The sequence below is a fragment of the Somniosus microcephalus genome, chromosome 33 (genome assembly GCF_052327205.1).
Source record: "Somniosus microcephalus isolate GS21.2 chromosome 33, FLI_Smic_1.0, whole genome shotgun sequence".
Classification (NCBI taxonomy): domain Eukaryota; kingdom Metazoa; phylum Chordata; class Chondrichthyes; order Squaliformes; family Somniosidae; genus Somniosus; species Somniosus microcephalus.
Genome location: NC_141019.1, coordinates 38,330,693 through 38,350,140, shown reverse-complemented (window position 1 = coordinate 38,350,140; position 19,448 = coordinate 38,330,693). Strand labels below are relative to the sequence as shown.

The 19,448-nt window shown below is 45.4% G+C and overlaps 1 long non-coding RNA gene across 1 annotated transcript in view; it reads right to left on the bottom strand.

Annotated features, from left to right (window-relative positions):
* The window catches only part of LOC147097193 (uncharacterized), a 16,736-nt gene extending 2,566 nt beyond the window's left edge, over positions 1-14,170 (bottom strand). The window contains exons 1-2 of the long non-coding RNA XR_015074500.1: positions 13,184-14,170; positions 6,419-6,450 (exon numbers count right to left, since the gene is read on the bottom strand). This is a non-coding gene — a long non-coding RNA (uncharacterized LOC147097193). The remainder of the gene's footprint in view (positions 1-6,418; positions 6,451-13,183) is intronic.
* Between the last annotated feature and the right edge of the window lie 5,278 nt (positions 14,171-19,448).

Sequence of the window (19,448 nt, the reverse complement as noted above, 5' to 3'; positions counted from 1 at the left end):
ATGTAACTCCTTTGAAAGTGATTCTTAAATTACAGAACACTGCCAGTACATTTGTGTATATATATATATATATATATAATATATATATAATTATATATATGTGCGTGTGTGTGTGTGTGTGGGGGGGGGGGATGGGAGATTTCTAAATCTCTCTTTGTCTCTGCATCTTTCTCACTCTGTCTCCCTCGGTTTCTCTCCATCTCTGTCTCTTTCTCTCTATGTCTATCTATCTCTCTATCTCTCTATCTATCTATCTATCTATCTATCTATCTATCTATCTATCTATCTCTCTCTATCTCTCTCTTTATCTCTCTATCTCTCTCTATCTCTCTATCTCACTATCTCTCTCTAGCTTTCTCTAGCTCTCTCTCTAGCTCTCTTTATCTCTCTATCTCTATCTCTCTATCTCTATCTCACTATCTCTCTCTAGCTCTCTCTCTGTCTGTCTCTCTCTCTCTCTCTCTCGCTGTCTCTCTCTCTCTGTCTCTCTCTCTCTGTCTCTCTCTCTCTCTCTCTCTCTCTCTGTCTCTCTCTCTCTCTCTCTCTCTCTGTCTATCTATTTATCTCTCTATCTATCTCTCCCCATCTATCTATCTCTCTATCTATCTCTTTTTTCAGTCTCACTATTTGATTCTCTCTTTCTCTACCTCCATCTCTTCCTTTCTCGCTCTTTCTCTACCCCTCTTTCTCCAATTCCAATTCCAATTAAAATGCTTTATTGGCATGAAAGTTTACAGAGAACCATATTGCCAAAGCTTACATAGCAAAAAGGTACAGTTTTCCAACATTCTGTAGGTGTCAATCGATTTGACATTTGTTGGGTACATACAATATTACTTTTAAACAATATTAATTTTAAACAGTCTTTGTACTTCATTTGGTACGTTCAATATTAATTTTAAACAGTCTTAATTTTAAACAGTCCTCAGGTTGTGACATGTTGTTACATATTTGGCCCCAAGGTATGGTCTGTCTCCTTCTCCTAGGACTAATCTCAATTTTGACAGATCATCCAATTCCTTGAAATCTGGGGTTGTTTGGCTTAGCTTGTTGAATAATATGTTTCTTGATGTGTTGAATTTTTCGCATTTTAGGAGGAAATGCATTTCTGTTTCAACCTCGCCAGCCAGACATTGATCGCATATTCTATTCTCTCTAGGCTGCCAGGATTTCTTGTATCTGCCTTTTTCAATTTCCAGTTGGTGGTCGCTTAGTCTGTACCTGGTGAGGGTCTGTCTCTGTTTTGTGTCTCTGATGGTCGTGAGGTAGTCTGCCAGTTTATATTCTCTTTTTAGGGCCCGGTAACATTCTAATCTGCTTTGGCTTTCGGTTATTTTGTTCCAATGTTCCAGGTAGGTTTCTTTGCATTTTTTAATGATTTGGTTCACTCGGATTGGTGTTTGGACGGCTGTGTTGGTCTGGGGCTGGTCAGGGTCCGGCTGAGTACTTAGTTTCCGTAGCAGCTGACTCAGGGGACTCTTTTCTGGGTTTAGCTCTTGGGTCTGAAAGGCTTTGAAATGAAGGGTGTCTGGGGAGCTAGATTTGAGGTGATTTAGGAAGTTTAGTGCTCGTTTTTGGATGTTTATTATCAGTGGGTATCTGCCTAGTTCGGCTCTGCATGCATTTGTTGGCGTTTTTCTTTGGGTTTCTCTCTCTCTCTTTCTCGCTAACTCTCTCTCATTCTCTCTCTTTCTCTACCTCTCTCTTTCTCACTATCTCTCTCTCCATCTCTCTCTCTTTCTCTGTTTCTCTCTCTGTCTCTCTTTTTCACTCTGTCTCTCTCTTTCTCTACCTCTCTCTTTCCGTCTCTTTACCCACCTCTCTTAATTCTTTCTCTCTCTCTCTCATTCTCTCTCTCTCTCTCGCTTTCTGCTAATTTGATTTTAAATCTTTAAGCAGTAATCCCAAATCAGGAGAAGTTTCTCTCTGTTTTGGAGGGATGTTGACCCTATTGGCCCTGGGTATCTGGGGGAATCTGTCTGTACATTCAGAAGCAGTGTGTACTCCAGTGCAGCCATTTACATTCTGCAGGCACTGTCATTTACAGCAGTCATTAGTCAAGGAGCGAAGAAAGGCTTGCGATTCGGACACAGAAATCTCAGGAATGATATACAGATCTGGGCTTGTTGCATCAATTGTAAACAGATAAAAGTTCAGCTGTTGTCCGCTGGAAGCATCTGGTGGAATCAAATCTCCCTGCACATCTCTCTGTTCCTCACTCTCTGTCTCTCTCTCTCTGTCTCTGTCTCTTTCTCTGTCTCTCTCTGTCTCTCTCTCAATTCAATTCAATTCAATTCAATTCAATTCAATTCAATTCAATTCAATTCAATTCAAATGCTTTATTGGCATGAAAGTTTACAGAGAACCATATTGCCAAAGCTTACATAGCAAAAAGGTACAGTTTTCCAACATTCTGTAGGTGTCAATCGATTTGACATTTGTTGGGTACATACAATATTACTTTTAAACAATATTAATTTTAAACAGTCTTTGTACTTCATTTGGTACGTTCAATATTAATTTTAAACAGTCTTAATTTTAAACAGTCCTCAGGTTGTGACATGTTGTTACATATTTGGCCCCAAGGTATGGTCTGTCTCCTTCTCCTAGGACTAATCTCAATTTTGACAGGTCATCCAATTCCTTGAAATCTGGGGTTGTTTGGCTTAGCTTGTTGAATAGTATGTTTCTTGATGTGTTGAATTTTTCGCATTTTAGGAGGAAATGCATCTCTGTTTCAACCTCGCCGGCCAGACATTGATCGCATATTCTATTCTCTCTAGGCTGCCAGGATTTCTTGTATCTGCCTTTTTCAATTTCCAGTTGGTGGTCGCTTAGTCTGTACCTGGTGAGGGTCTGTCTCTGTTTTGTGTCTCTGATGGTCGTGAGGTAGTCTGCCAGTTTATATTCTCTTTTTAGGGCCCGGTACTCTCTCTCTGTCTCTCTCTCTCTCTCTCCCTCTCTCTCTCTGTCTCTCTCTCTGTCTCTCTCTCTGTCTCTCTCTCTCTGTCTCTCTCTGTCTCTCTCTCTCTGTCTCTCTCTCTCTCTCTCTCTGTCTCTCTCTCTCTGTCTCTCTCTCTCTCTCTCTCTCCCTCTCTCTGTCTCTCTCTCTCTGTCTCTCTCTGTCTCTCTCTCTCTCTGTTCCTCACTCTCTCTCTCTCTCTCTGTCTCTCTGTCTCTCTCTCTCTTTGTCTCTCTCTCTCTGTCTCTCTCTCTCTCTCTCTCTCTCTCTCTCGCTCTCTCTGTCTCTCTCTCTCTCTCTCTCAATTCAATTCAATTCAATTCAAATGCTTTATTGGCATGAAAGTTTACAGAGAACCATATTGCCAAAGCTTACATAGCAAAAAGGTACAGTTTTCCAACATTCTGTAGGTGTCAATCGATTTGACATTTGTTGGGTACATACAATATTACTTTTAACAATATTAATTTTAAACAGTCTTACTTTTAAACAGTCCTCAGGTTGTGACATGTTGTTACATATTTGGCCCCAAGGTATGGTCTGTCTCCTTCTCCCAGGACTAATCTCAATTTTGACAGGTCATCCAATTCCTTGAAATCTGGGGTTGTTTGGCTTAGCTTGTTGAATAATATGTTTCTTGATGTGTTGAATTTTTCGCATTTTAGGAGGAAATGCATTTCTGTTTCAACCTCGCCGGCCAGACATTGATCGCATATTCTATTCTCTCTAGGCTGCCAGGATTTCTTGTATCTGCCTTTTTTCAATTTCCAGTTGGTGGTCGCTTAGTCTGTACCTGGTGAGGGTCTGTCTCTGTTTTGTGTCTCTGATGGTCGTGAGGTAGTCTGCCAGTTTATAATCTCTTTTTAGGGCCCGGTAACATTCTAATCTGCTTTGGCTTTCGGTTATTTTGTTCCAATGTTCCAGGTAGGTTTCTTTGCATTGTTTAATGATTTGGTTCACTCGGATTGTGTTTGGACGGCTGTGTTGGTCTGGGGCTGGTCAGGGTCCGGCTGAGTACTTAGTTTCAGTAGCAGCTGACTCAGGGGACTCTTTTCTGGGTTTTAGCTCTTGGGTCTGAAAGGCTTTGAAATGAAGGGTGTCTGGGGAGCTAGATTTGAGGTGATTTAGGAAGTTTAGTGCTCGTTTTGGATGTTTATTATCAGTGGGTATCTGCCTAGTTCGGCTCTGCATGCATTTGTTGCGTTTTTCTTTGGGTGCGAAGGATGCTTCGGCAGAATTCTGCATGTAGGGCTTCTATTGTGTGTTTTTCCCATTTAGTGTAGCTTTGGTGATTTAGCGGGCCCCATACTTCACTACCGTACAGTGCAATGGGCAGGATTATGCTGTCAAATATTTTGAGCCAGATTTTGATTGGGATTTGGATGTTGTAGAATTTTCTTTTTATTGCATATAGGGCTCTTCGGGCTTTTTCTTTTAGTGCATTCACTGCTATGCTGAAGCTCCCTGATGCTGTGATGGTTAGACCAAGGTAAGTGTAAGCTCATAGTGTGTCCTATGATGGTATCACTGAGAGTAAACTGGTAATTTGTTTTCCTGACATCTGGGCCTTTTTTGAAAAATCATGATGTTGGTTTTCTTTAGATTTACTGTTAGAGCCCATTTTGGCAGTATTTGTCTCTCCCTCTCTGTCTCTCTCTCTCTCTCTCTGTTTCTCTTACTCTGTCTCTCTCTCTGTCTCTCTTTCTCTGTCTCTCTCTCCCTCTCTGTCTCTCTGTCTCTCTCTGTCTCTCTCTGTCTCTCTCTCTCTGTCTCAGTGTCTCTTTCTCTCTCACTCTGTCTCTCTCTCTTTCTGTCTCTCTCTCTGTCTCCCTCTCTCTCTGTCACTCTCTCTCTCTGTCTCAATCACTCTCTGTCTCCCTGTCTCCTTCTCTCTCTCTCTCTCTCTGTAGTACAATGCAAAAATATCTAGTTTATTCTAGTGGCTGTCATGAGATGAGAAAAGTGGACAAAATAAAGGAATAGAACCAATCTTATATAATATATAATAAAAGGCAATAACTAGCTAACTCTCCCTCTGACAGGACTGCCGTATTTAACAAACTCAGCTTATCTTGGTTTGAATGCCATTTTATTCAGTGGTTGAATAACTCTTTATCAAGGCTGATTTAAAAAATATATATACTTTCGTTTTGTACAAGATAAGGATGGAATGTTAAACAACCAGACACACATTCTCTCCCTCTCTCTCTCTCTCTCTCTCTGTCTGTCTCTCACTCTCTGTCTCTCTGTCTCTGTCTCTCTCTCTTTGTCTCTCTCTCTCTCTCACCTTCTCTCTCACACTTTCTCTCTCTCTCTCTCTCTCTCTGTCTCTGTGTCAGTTCCAGTTCAGTTCAGTTCAAATGCTTTATTGGCATGAAAGTTTACAGAGAACCATATTGCCAAAGCTTACATAGCAAAAAGGTACAGTTTTCCAACATTCTGTAGGTGTCAATCGATTTGACATTTGTTGGGTACATACAATATTACTTTGAAACAATATTAATTTTAAACAGTCTTTGTACTTCATTTGGTACATTCAATATTAATTTTAAACAGTCTTAATTTTAAACAGTCCTCAGGTTGTGACATGTTGTTACATATTTGGCCCCAAGGTATGGTCTGTCTCCTTCTCTAGGACTAATCTCAATTTTGACAGATCATCCAATTCCTTGAAATCTGGGGTTGTTTGGCTTAGCTTGTTGAATAATATGTTCTTGATGTGTTGAATTTTTCGCATTTTAGGAGGAAATGCATTTCTGTTTCAACCTCGCCAGCCAGACATTGATCGCATATTCTATTCTCTCTAGGCTGCCAGGATTTCTTGTATCTGCCTTTTTCAATTTCCAGTTGGTGGTCGCTTAGTCTGTACCTGGTGAGGGTCTGTCTCTGTTTTGTGTCTCTGATGGTCGTGAGGTAGTCTGCCAGTTTATATTCTCTTTTTAGGGCCCGGTAACATTCTAATCTGCTTTGGCTTTCGGTTCCAGGTAGGTTTCTTTGCATTTTGTAATGATTTGGTTCACTCGGATTGCCTCTCTCTCTCTGTCTCTCTCTCTGCTCTCTGTCTCTCTCTCTCGCTCTGTCGCTCTCTCTGTCTCTCTCTCTCTGTCTCTGTCTCTCTCTGTCTCTCTGTCTCTCTCTCTCTGTCTCTCTGTCTGTCTCTCTGTCTCTCTCTCTCTCTCCTCTGTCTCCCTGCCTTACTCCGATCTGTAGCCCAGACCCCCTCCTCCACTCTCTGAAGTGTTTACTGTCGAAGAGGGTTTACGATAGACACCTACTATAGTCGGTTGAATTTACAATCCTGAGAACGTCGGATGCAGCAATCATTCACAGCGCTTGGCTCTTTAATCTTTTATAGCCCCTCGTAGCACAGAGCAGGAAACACCCTCCCCTCAAACACAGCCTGGACAAAAAACAACAAAAAGATTCCTGGAATATTTATTCGAGATAACTACTTACTGCTAAATGCCGCCATCTCCGGTATAACAATCCTGCAAAAAATATAATTAAAAATACATTAAAACAGGCTCTGTTTCAAAGCGCCTTGCGTTAAATCAAGAATCTATTTCTCACTTGTACTGACTGATTAGGTCCATACAAACACTTAAATCATTCTGAGAAAGGTTGTGAGACCGAGGCACGGAATTAAAACCCTGCGACCCGAGAGAAAGCAGCATAAATAGAAAAAAACTGGTTAGAGAGAGTTTTGTATACCATGAGAAACACCGGCTCCCGCAGTTAACGTTGGGCAATTAAACACACACACACACATATATATATATATAGATATATATATATACAGACACACACTCGTATATATATATATAATAAACAGACATATATATATATAAACAGACACACACTCATATATATATATATATAGATATAAACAGACACACTCACACACACACACATATATATATATAAACAGACACACTCACACACTCACACACACACACATTATATATATATATAAACAGACGCACACACACACACATATATATAAACAGACACACTCACACACACACACACACATATATATATAAACACACACACACACATATATATATAAGCACACACACACACACACACACACAATATATAATAAACAGACACACACACACATATATATTATATATAAACAGATACACGCTCACACACACTCACACACACACATATATATGTAAACAGACACACACTCACACACATATATATATAAACAGACACACACACATATATACATAAACAGATACACACTCACACACACACTCACACACTCACACACACATATATATAAACAGACACACACTCACACACACACACACACACATATATATATATAAATAAACAGACACACACACACACATATATATAAACACACACACACACATACACACATATATATAAACAGACACACACACACACACTCACACACGCACATATATACAAACAGACACACACACACACATATATATATATAAACAGATACACACACATGCACACACTCACATCTATATGTATATATCTGTACCTGTGCATACACATATACACACAAACACACACATACACATATACATAAATATACATAATCACACACACAAATAGATATATAATATATAAACACGCACATATATCTTTGCATACACATACACATATATATATATATATATCCGTTATTAAAATCGATTATGAGTGAAGTTACAATTTTTTCTCTCCCCCCGCCCCCAAATATTCGAGCTTTATATTTTACACAGAAAGACGCCCAATGATTTCACTTTTATAGGGGGATGGTGGTGGGCGGAGGGGGGGGGGGCGGCCTGTTATTATAACTCTCTAACCTTAATAAGAGGCGGCCGACGCCGTACATCAGAGCTCATTCCCATGTTAGTTTTGTTCCGTTTAAATTGGATTATTCTCCTCTTCATAGGCGCACAGGACGGGATCTGTGAAATGTGGGACACGAAGAGCAAGGCGGAAACTACAGACTCAAACACACACACACACACACACACACGGGTTTATTAGGGGCCCCAGGTATTTAAAAACAATAATCAGCGACTGGTTAGATTAGGTGTTAAGGGAAAAAAATGGAACGAGGGGATGTGAGCAGGAAAGCCATAGAAATGTAGTCTATATGGATTTTAGCAAGGCTTTTGCGAACCAGTGCACTTGCTCTTTGCTATTCCACTGCCGAATACGCCTGCCCTGCATGGGAAAGGTCTACTCATGCCAAGAAGATGGATGCCGTTCTGAATGCAAGCTGCCGATTTATCACAGGTTGCTTAAAACCAACAAACACTAACAGCCTATATATCCTGGCGGGTATCGCTCCCCCTGATGTAAGAAGAACGGTAGCCAGCAAGAAAGAGCGACTCCATCAAACATCAGATGAGAGGCACCCTCTGCATTGTCATACACCTACACCCAGCCGCCTACAGTCAAGGAAGAGCTTCATGAACAGTGTTGTTCCATTACAATCAACCTCATCTGAAGCCCGCATCGCCTTGTGGAAAGACCGGCTCGCCAGTCTTGAACAACCCCCAGCGGTGGAAATTTCACCTGATGAAAGTCTTCCCCCAGGAGCTAATTGCAACTGGGCAATCTGGAAGTGCCTTAACAGACTTAGGACCGGTGTAGGTTGCTCAAAGGTGTCACTAAGCAAATGGGGATATTCAACCAGCCCGACAACTTGTGAATGTGGAACTGAGGCACAGACTATGCAACATCTCCTGCAATGCCCATCGTTAGAGGAAACCTGCACTGTGCAGACCTTGCCGAATCCAACAACAAGGCGCAAAAATGTGTCCAGTTCTGGCTGGGCTATGTATAGACTGTCCGTGGACACGATAAGAAGAAGAAGCAAGGCTTTTGACAAGGTCCCGCATGGCAAACTGGTCACGAAAGTAAAAGCCCGTGGGATCCAGGGCAAAGTGACAAGTTGGATCCAAAACTGGCTCAGAGGCAGGAAACAGAGGGTAATGGTCGAAGGGCGTTTTGTGACTGGAAGGCTGTTTCCAGTGGGGTTCCCGCAGGGCTCAGTACTGGGTCCTCTGCTTTTTGTGGTATACATCTGTGATTTGGACTTGAATGTAGGAAGTACGATTAAGAAGTTTGCAGATGATACAAAAATTGGCCAATGAAGAAGGAAGCTGCAGACTGCAGGAAGATATCAATGGACTGGTCAGGTGGGCAGAACAGTGGCAGATGGAATTCAACCCGGAGAAGTGTGAGAAACATAGAAACATAGAAGATAGGAGCAGGAGTAGGCCATTCGGCCCCTCGAGCCTGTACTGCCATTTAATGGCTGGTCATCCAAATTCAGCACCAAAGTACTGTACAATTGCAGCAAGACTTTTATATTAAAAGAACATGCTTCTTAGAAAAATAATGAAAATCGTTTAATAATGTTTTCCATTTAAAAAACAATTCCGAAGGTGTTTCAGTTATTTAAAAATATCTTGAAAAAGGTTTCCTTTTTAAAAATAAACTTTATTATTGTGACACAGGTTGGATTTGAAACTGATTTACTGGTTGAGAAATTCACCTCGGGTGGTGTCACAGAACGGACGATAATGGATCGGCCGCGCGCTAGACAGATCTGAATATCAGGCACGGCGTATAAAGGGCAGAGCGTCTGATAACACCTGCTTTGCACCACCGCACGGGACATGTTTCTCGGCCACTGTGCTCTAAATGCCTCACGTGCACGTTATCAAGCAAAATCTGACACTGAGCCACGTCATTGATGTAAGAAAACCACTAGGCACTTGGTCTAAGCGTTAAACAAAGCTTGAATCAACTGTTTTACAACATGGAGGTCTCGTTGTGTCCTTCACTAGTACCTGTTAAGAATGTCCTGCGCAAGCTGGGCCCATGCCCGAGTATTTATACTCTCCCTGGACAGCGCCACCCGCAGGCCGCTCAGTATTATTTCATAAGTCTTTCTTTCATGAATGACTGATTCATGTCAATCATCATACAATCATAGAATGGTCGCAGCACAGTAGGAGGCCATTCGGCCCGTCGAGCCCATGCCGGCTCACTGCAAGAGCACTTCAGATAGTCCCACTCCCCCGCCCTTTCCCCGTAACCCTGCCAATTTCTTTCCTTCAGGTACTTATCCAATTCCCTTTTGAAAGCCGCGATCGAGCCTGCCTCCACCATCCTCTCAGGCAGCGCATTCCAGATCACAACCACTCGCTGTGGAAAAAAGTTATTCCTCATGTCGCCTTTGGTTCTTTTGCCGATCACCTTAAATCTGTGTCCTCTGGTTCTCGACCCTTCCGCCAACGGGAACAGCTTCTCTCTATCTACTCTGTCCAGACCCCTCATGATTGTGAACACATCCATCAAATCTCCTCTCAACCTTCTCTGCTCCGAGGAGAACAACCCCAGCTTCTCCAGTCCCTCTAACTAACTGAAGTCCCTTCAGGGGATATTAGGACAGGTGACCAAAAGCTGGATCAAAGAGCTAAGGTTATAAGGAGAGTCATAAAGGAGGTGAGAGAGAGGCGGAGAGGTTTAGGGAGGGAATACCAGAGCTTAGAGCCCAGGTGGCTGAAGGCACAGCCGCCAAAGGTGGAGTGATGGAAATCGGGGGGCTGCATAAGAGGCCAGAATTGGAGGAGCGCAGAGATCTCAGGGGGTTGTAGGGGGCTGGAGGAGGTTACAGAGATAGGGAGGGGTGTAGGGGGCTGGCGGAGGTTACAGAGATAGGGCGGGTTGTAGGGGCTGGAGGAGGTTACGGAGATAGGGAGGGTTGTAGGGGGCTGGAGGAGGTTACAGAGATAGGGAGGGTTGTAGGGGGCTGGAGGAGGTTACAGAGATAGGGAGGGTTGTAGGGGGCTGGAGGAGGTTACAGAGATAGGGAGGGTTGTAGAGGCTGGAGGAGGTTACGGAGATAGGGAGGGTTGTAGGGGGCTGGAGGAGGTTACAGAGATAGGGAGGGTTGTAGGGGGCTGGAGGAGGTTACAGAGATAGGGAGGGTTGTAGGGGGCTGGAGGAGGTTACAGAGATAGGGAGGGTTGTAGAGGCTGGAGGAGGTTACAGAGATAGGGAGGGTTGTAGGGGGCTGGAGGAGGTTACAGAGATAGGGAGGGTTGTAGGGGCTGGAGGAGGTTACAGAGATAGGGAGGGTTGTAGGGGCTGGAGGAGGTTACAGAGATAGGGAGGGTTGTAGGGGGCTGAAGGAGGTTACAGAGATAGGGAGGGGGAGTGAGGAGGCCATGGAGGGATTTGAACGCAAGGATGAGAATTTTAAAATCCTGAATAACTTGATACATCTAAATTGTTTAAAGACTCGCCTGTTTATGGAGAGACTGGAGGAGCTAGGGCTCTCCTCCTTAGAGCAGAGAAGGTTAAGGGGCATTGGAACTCGAGGGGAAAATTTTGCCAGGCTACAGGGAAAAGAGCAGGGCAGGAGTGGGACTAATTGGAGAGCTCTGTCAAAGAGCCGGCACAGGCTCGATGGGCCAAATGGCCTCCTTCTTTGCTGTGAAATTCTATGCTGATGTCGCCTTTAAGGATTACTTAACTGTCTACAGCCAGCCAATACACACACTCTACACAGTGCAAACCAGTATTGTTATCATGTAATTAAAATGATCTCTTTTCATTTTTTAAATGATTCTCCTTTTTAAAAAAATTATCAAGAATGAGATTTTTTTTAAAAATAGTACGTTTTATATCTGTGAGGAATCTCCCACAACCATCCATTTTATATCTGTGCTGTGCACTTAGAGAGGGTACAGAGGAGATTTACGAGGATGTTACATAGAAACATAGAAGATAGGAGCAGGAGTAGGCCATTCGGCCCCTCGAGCCTGCTCTGCCATTTAATGAGATCATGGCTGATCATCCAAATTCAGTACCCTGTCCCTGCCTTCTCCCCATATCCCTTGATCCCTTTAGCCTTAAGAAATATATCTACCTCCTTCTTGAATATATTTAATGAATTGGCCTCAACTGCCTTCTGTGGTAGAGAATTCCACAGGTTCACCACTCTCTGGGTGAAGAAATTCCTCCTCATCTCAGTCCTGAAGTGCTTACCCCTTATCCTTAGACTGTGACTCCTGGTTCTGGACTCCCCCGCCATCAGGAACATCCTTCCTGCATCTAGTCTGTCTAGTCCTGTTAGAATTTTATAAGTTTCAATGAGATCCCCTCTCATTCTTCTAAACTCCAGCGAGTATAATCCCAATCGACCCAATCTCTCCTCAGACGTCATTCCTGCCATCCCAGGTATCAGTCTGGTGAATCTGCACTGCACTCCCTCCATGGCAAGAACATCCTTCCTCAGATAAGGCGACCAAAACTGCACACAATACTCAAGGTGTGGCCTCACCAAGGCCCTGTACAACTGCAGCAAGACATCCTTGTTCCTGTACTCAAACCCTCTCACTACAAAGGCCAACATACCATTTGCCTTCTTAGCTGCCTGCTGCACCTGCATGCTTACCTTCAGCGACTGGTGCACAAGGACACCCAGGTCTCGTTGCACTTCCCCTTCTCCCAATCTATTGCCAGATAATAATCTGCCTTCCTGTTTTTGCCACCAAAGTGAATAACCTCACATTTATCCACATTATACTGCATCTGCCATGCATCTGCCCAATCACCCAACCTGTCCAAATCATACTGGAGTTTCTCGGCATCCTCCTCACAGCACACATGCCCACCCAGCTCTGTGTCATCTGCAAACTTGGAGATATTACATCTAGTTCCCTCGTCTAGATCATTAATATATAAGCCCCCGACCTACACTTACATAGCGCGCCGACAGTTGAAGCCTGGCCCTGCATGGATTTCCTGTCAGTGGCCCGGTTCAGCTCCCGGCGCGCTGTGCTTGCATGATCCAGCGGCATAGTTAGTGCGATGAGCCGGCTGGGATCACGTGAGCACTGGGCAACCAATCGGAGGTTGCAAAAGTTCATTCATGAGTTTGATAGTAAGAACTGTCAAACTCATGAAAACTCCGGGCGCCCAAAACAGTACTTAAACTTCAAATAAAAGTTTTAAAAAATCCCACTAATTAAATGAACTATTAATAACTGTAAAAAACGAATTTAAACAATTATTCAAACTTTTGAAAAAATTTTTTTTTTAACAAATCGGGTCTAAAAATACACTTACCTTACTGTAAAGTCTTTAAAAATAATAAACCTGTGGAAAAAAATTTCTAACTTTAATTAATAGACCACTTACCTTTTAAAACTAAGTACTTACGTCTGCTTTTTTCTCACGTAAAAACTGGAGGCCTTATCGCACGGGCAACCCTGTAAAAAAAAAGGAATTTCAGCGCGCACGCGCAGACTCCTGTGCGCACGCGTTCGACCTCTGAACCCCTCAGAAAAGCCGGTTTCCCGCGCAGGCAGTAGTCCCTACATGCTTCAAGACTGCTACCATTATTCCTGTGCCAAAACAAATGGCTGTGACGTGCCTGAATGACTATCGACCTGTCGCACTCACACCCATCATAATGAAGTGTTTTGAGAGGCTGGTCCTGGCTCACATCAAAGCCAGTGTTCCCGCCTCTCTTGACCAACACCAGTTTGCCTATCGTGCAAACAGATCAACGGAGGATGCAATCACAACTGCTCTACACTCGGCACTGAATCACCTAGATGGTAAGGAGACCTACATCAGAATGCTGTTCATAGACTACAGCTCAGCATTCAACCCTATCGTCCCCAACAAGCTGGCCACCAAACTCCAAACTCTTGGCCTGAACACTTCCCTCTGCAACTGGACCCTGGACTTCCTAACAAACAGACCCCAGTCTGTCAAATTAGGTAACCACACCTCCCCCCCCTTGACCCTGAACACGGGGGCCCCACAAGGATGTGTGCTGAGCCCCCTCCTCTACTCCCTCTTCACCCACGACTGTGTGGCTGTTCATGGTTCCAACACCATCATCAAGTTTGCGGATGATACCACGGTAGTAGGCCAGATCACCAACAACGATGAGTCAGCCTACAGGGAGGAGGTCCAGCATCTCGTGAAGTGGTGCGCCGATAACAACCTGGCCCTTAACATCAAGAAAACCAAAGAAATCATTGTGGACTTCAGGAAGTCTAAAGGCGGAAGTCACACCCACATCCACATCAATGGGGCTGTGGTGGAAAGGGTGGACAGCTTTAAGTTCCTCAGAGTCCACATCACGGAAGACCTCTCCTGGTCCCTCAATACCTCCTCTCTGGTGAAGAAGGCCCAGCAGCGCCTATATTTCCTAAGGAGGCTGAAGGGATGTAACCTGTCACCCCTGATCCTCTCTAACTTTTACCGCTGCACAATAGAGAGCACCCTGACAAACTGTATCACAGTGTGGTATGGCAGCTGTAGCTACTATGACCAGAAAGCCCTGCAGCGGGTAGTCAAAACTGCCCAACGCATTACCGGCACCCGGCTACCGACCATAGAGCACATCTACCAGAAACGCTGTTTACGGAGGTCACGGTCCATCATCAAAGACCCTACCCACCCCAGCCACAGTCTGTTTGCCCTCCTGCCATCTGGGAGACGCTACAATTGCATTCGCACCTGTACGACCAGATTTAGGAACAGCTTCTTTCCCAGGGCTGTCATCCTACTGAACTCCACAAATAAACTCTAAAGCCTGCACATCTGCCGATGCACTTTATTATGGTTATGTTTATGTTAATGTATTACAAGCCAAATGTATGTTGAATGTTTAAATGTCTTAATCTAAATGTACACTCTCGGGAGCCGCAAGCCTACATTTCGTTGTACTGCACTTGTGCACGAACAATGACAATAAAAGTTGATTTGATTTGATTTGATTTGATGCACTGTGCATGCAGAAAACTGGCAATTCCATCGGTCCCACGCGTGAGTACACGGTGCTTACTCATGCGTTGGGACCCGAATTACTGGGCCATTGTGAATAGCTGGGGTCCTAGCACCGATCCCTGCAGTACCCCACTAGTTACTGCCCGCCACTCGGAAAAAGACCCGTTTATTATGTTGCCTGGGTTGGGGAATTATAGCTAATGAGGAAAGATTGGATGAGGCTGGGGTTGTTTTCTTTGGAACAGAGGAGGCTGAGGGGAGATTTAATTGAGGTGTATAAAATTATGAGGGGCCGAGAGAGAGTGGATAGGAAGTACCTATTTCCCCTTAGCAGAGGGGTCAATAACCAGGGAGGCACAGACTTCAAGTAATTGGTAGAAGGATTAGAGAGGAGAATTCTCTACCACAGAAGGCAGTCGAGGCCAATTCATTAAATATATTCAAGAAGGAGTTGGATATATTTCTTAAGGCTAAAGGGATCAAGGGACTGATGAGTCCAATGCGGGACCTACAGTCTCTGTCACAGGTGGGGCAGACGCTGGTTGAAGGGGCGGGTGGGTGGGGTGCTTGGGTTGAAATGCGCTCCTTCCGCTGTTGGCGCTTGGCTTCCGCTTGCTCCCGGTGAAGAGACTCGAGGTGTTTGGCGCCTTCCCGGATGCTTCTCCTCCACTTTGTGCGGTCTTGGGCCAGGGGTTCTCAGGTGTCGGTGGGGGATGTTACACTTTTTCAAGGAGGCTTTGAGGGTGTCCTTGAAGCGTTTCCTCTGCCCACCTGGGGCTCTCTTGCCGTGTCGGAGCTCCGAGTAGAGCGCTTGTTTTGGGAGTCTCGTATCAGGCATGCGGACGACGTGGCCCGTCCGTCGGAGCTGATCGAGCTCATTGAAACTTATAAAATTCTAACAGGACTAGACAGACTAGATGCAGGAAGGATGTTCCCGATGGCGGGGGAGTCCAGAACCAGGGGTCACAGTCTAAGGATAAGGGGTAAGCCATTTAGGACAGAGATGAGGAGGAATTTCTTCACCCAGAGAGTGGTGAACCTGTGGAATTCTCTACCACACAAGGCAGTTGAGGCCAATTCATTAACTATATTCAAGAAGGAGTTAGATATATTTCTTAAGGCTAAAGGGATCAAGGGATATGGGGAGAAGGCAGGGACAGGGTACTGAGTTTGGATGATCAGCCATGATCTCATTAAATGGCGGAGCAGGCTCGAGGGGCCGAATGGCCTGCTCCTATCTTCTATGTTTCTATGTACTTGGTAGAAGGATTAGAGGGAGAGTTGAGGAGAATTCGGTGGCGGGCTTAAATCACAGATGATCCCATTTTTATGAAGAGTGACAGAGAGGCTGAGCGTGGTGTACAGAGCAAAGAACACCCAAGGAACTGATGAAAGGGTTAATAGTCACTCAACGAGCGCAGGCTGCCAATGCGTCTACCTACCCGGTAATATATATTAATATAAACGATGCTAGTTGTTCTACAGGACTAACATTGTAAAGTCGCTGACGGCCAATCGCCAATCCACTGGGGAAGAATGAACAGTTCCCCGTCAACACACTTGATTGATTTTTTCGGACTGTCTGTTCTGGACGCTGTGAAGAATTGCACATGTTTGATCTCCAAACGAAGACCGCAGCATATCTTTCATTCCCCACTTTCCCTCGTCCCTCATTAGACTGAAATTGGCCGCTAAACAATGACCAAGTGAGAGATCACAGCAAACACAAAGGTATATTTAGAAGTCGCGGGCAACTGAATCACTTGTTAATTGACAGTCGAGTTCAAACGGGGCTCACAGATGTTGGCAGGAGCTGGGACTCTAACTGAAAGTTCACATATGTAAAACACCAGCATTGCAGGTATCCCACTGACAGCAACACCAGCTGTATTTATACAGTGACCTTTGACTTGGTAAAACGCCCCAAGGCGCTTCACAGGAGTATTAAAAGACCAAAAAATGTTGACCCTGAACCACATCATGAGATTTTAGGACAGGTGACCAAAAGTTTGGTCAAATTTTGGAAACACCTAGAAATGAGCAACCTCCAATGCTATCATTACGAAGCCCTGAAATGCCAAGAGAGGACCATAAAGAAGAATACCCTCAGTCAACTAGTCCTGGGGCTCAGTGAAGTAACTACTAACACTACTAACAATAACCAGCCCCAGGACAGTGACAGCGTAACACAAAGAATTCGACCCAACACAATCGTCGCTAAGCAAAAGGAAAAATATCTGTCATATTGGGCAGAAACAACAAAAACCCAAAGCAAACTCAATTGCTACTTGGCCCTAAACAGACAATACAACATGGCTGATTACCTGACCATGGTAAAGGATAGCAAACTGAGAAAAACCTTGACAATGTACAGACTTAGTGAACATAGCCTGGCGATCGAAAAAGGTAGACACAGGCAGACCCGGCTACCAAGAGAGGACAGGATATGCTCTCACTGCAGTCAGGGAGTGGTGGAGACAGAGATGCACTTCCTCACAGCTTGTAGAAAATATCAGGGCATAAGGGAGAATTTCTACCCAAAATTCACAAAAATATGCCCGGAATTCAGAAATTTGAATGACGACCAAATACTCCCATACCTACTAGGGGAAGAGAGAAATTGTGTAACACTAGCGGCACACTATGTTACAGCTTGCCATAAACAGAGGGACAACCACTAAATATAAGAACAGAGTATATATAAATTATATGAATGTATTTTTATACACTCAGGGATATATCTGTTTATACACTGTATGGATAGATCTGTATTTTTGTGTACAAACATGAATTTTTTCGATGTTTTGGCAACATAAGATGTAACTTGTCATGCCAATAAAGTGATTTGAATTGAATTGAATTGAAATTAAAGGAGGAGAGAGAGGCGGAGAGGTTTAGGGAGGGAATTCCAGAGCTCAGGGCCCAGACGGCTGAAGACACGGCCGCCAAAGGTGGAGCGATGGAAATCAGGGATGCTCAAGAGGGCAGAATTGGAGGAGGTTACAGAGATAGGGAGGGTTGTAGGGGCTGGAGGAGGTTACAGAGATAGGGAGGGTTGTAGGGGGCTGGAGGAAGTTACGGAGATAGGGAGGGTTGTAGGGGGCTGGAGGAGGTTACAGAGATAGGGAGGGTTGTAGGGGCTGGAGGAGGTTACAGAGATAGGGAGGGTTGTAGGGGGCTGGAGGAGGTTACAGAGATAGGGAGAGTTGTAGGGGCTGGAGGCGGTTACAGAGATAGCGACGGTTGTAGGGGGCTGGAGGAGGTTACAGAGATAGGGAGTGTTGTAGGGGCTGGAGGAGGTTACAGAGATAGGGAGGTTTGTAGGGGACTGGAGGAGGTTACAGAGATCGGGTGGGTTATAGGGGCTGGAGGAGGTTACAGGGATAGCGATGGTTGTAGGGGATGGAGGAGGTTACAGAGATAGGGAGGGTTGTAGGGGCTGGAGGAGGTTACAGAGATAGGGAGGGTTGTAGGGGGCTGGAGGAGGTTACAGAGATAGGGAGGGCTGTAGGGGGCTGGAGGAGGTTACAGAGATAGGGAGGGTTGTAGGGGCTGGAGGAGGTTACAGAGATAGGGAGGGTTGTAAGGGCTGGAGGAGGTTACAGAGAGAGGGAAGGAGGAGTGTGGCGAGGAGGCCATGGAAAGATTTGAAAACAAGGATGGGAATTTTGAAATTGAGCCGTTGCTTAACCGGGAGCCAGTGTAGGTCAGCGTGCATGGGTGTGATGGGCGAATGGGACTTGGTGCGAGTTCGGACACAATAGGTGTCCTGCAATCCAGCACAACTCCCCTGCTCTTCTTCGAAATAGTGACATGGGATCTTTTAAGTCCACCTGAGAGAGCAGACGGGGCCTTGATTTAACGTTTCATCCGAAGGACGGCACCTCCGACAGTGCGGCGCTCCCTCATTACTCCACTGCTGAAAGTGCGGCGCTCCCTCAGTACTGCCCCCTCTGACAGTGCGGCGCTCCCTCAGTACTGCACCTCCGACAATGCGGCGCTGCCTCAGTACTGCCCCTCCGACAGTGCGGCACTCCCTCAGTACTACCCCTCCGACAGTGCGGTGCTCCCTCATTACTCCACTGCTGAAAGTGCGGTGCTCCCTCAGTACTGTCCCCTCCGACAGTGCGGTGCTCCCTCATTACTCCACTGCTGAAAGTGCGGTGCTCCCTCAGTACTGTCCCCTCCGACAGTGCAGTGCTCCCTCATTACTCCACTGCTGAAAGTGCGGCGCTCCCTCAGTACTGTCCCCTCCGACAGTGCGGCGCTGCCTCAGTACTGCAACTCTGACAGTGTGGCGCTCCCTCAGTACTGCCCCTCCGACAGTGCGGTGCTCCCTCAGTACTGCCCCTCCGACAGTGCGGTGCTCCCTCAGTACTGCCCCTCCGACAGTGCGGTGCTCCCTCAGTACTGCAACTCTGACAGTGTGGCGCTCCCTCAGTACTGCCCCTCCGACAGTGCGGCGCTCCCTCAGTACTGCCCCTCCGACAGTGCGGCGCTGCCTCAGTACTGCAACTCTGACAGTGTGGCGCCCCCTCAGTACCGCCCCTCTGACAGTGCGGTGCTCCCTCAGTACTGCCCCTCCGACAGTGCGGTGCTCCCTCAGTACTGCACCTCCGACAGTGCGGTGCTCCCTCAGTACTGCCCCTCCGACAGTGCGGCGCTCCCTCAGTACTGCCCC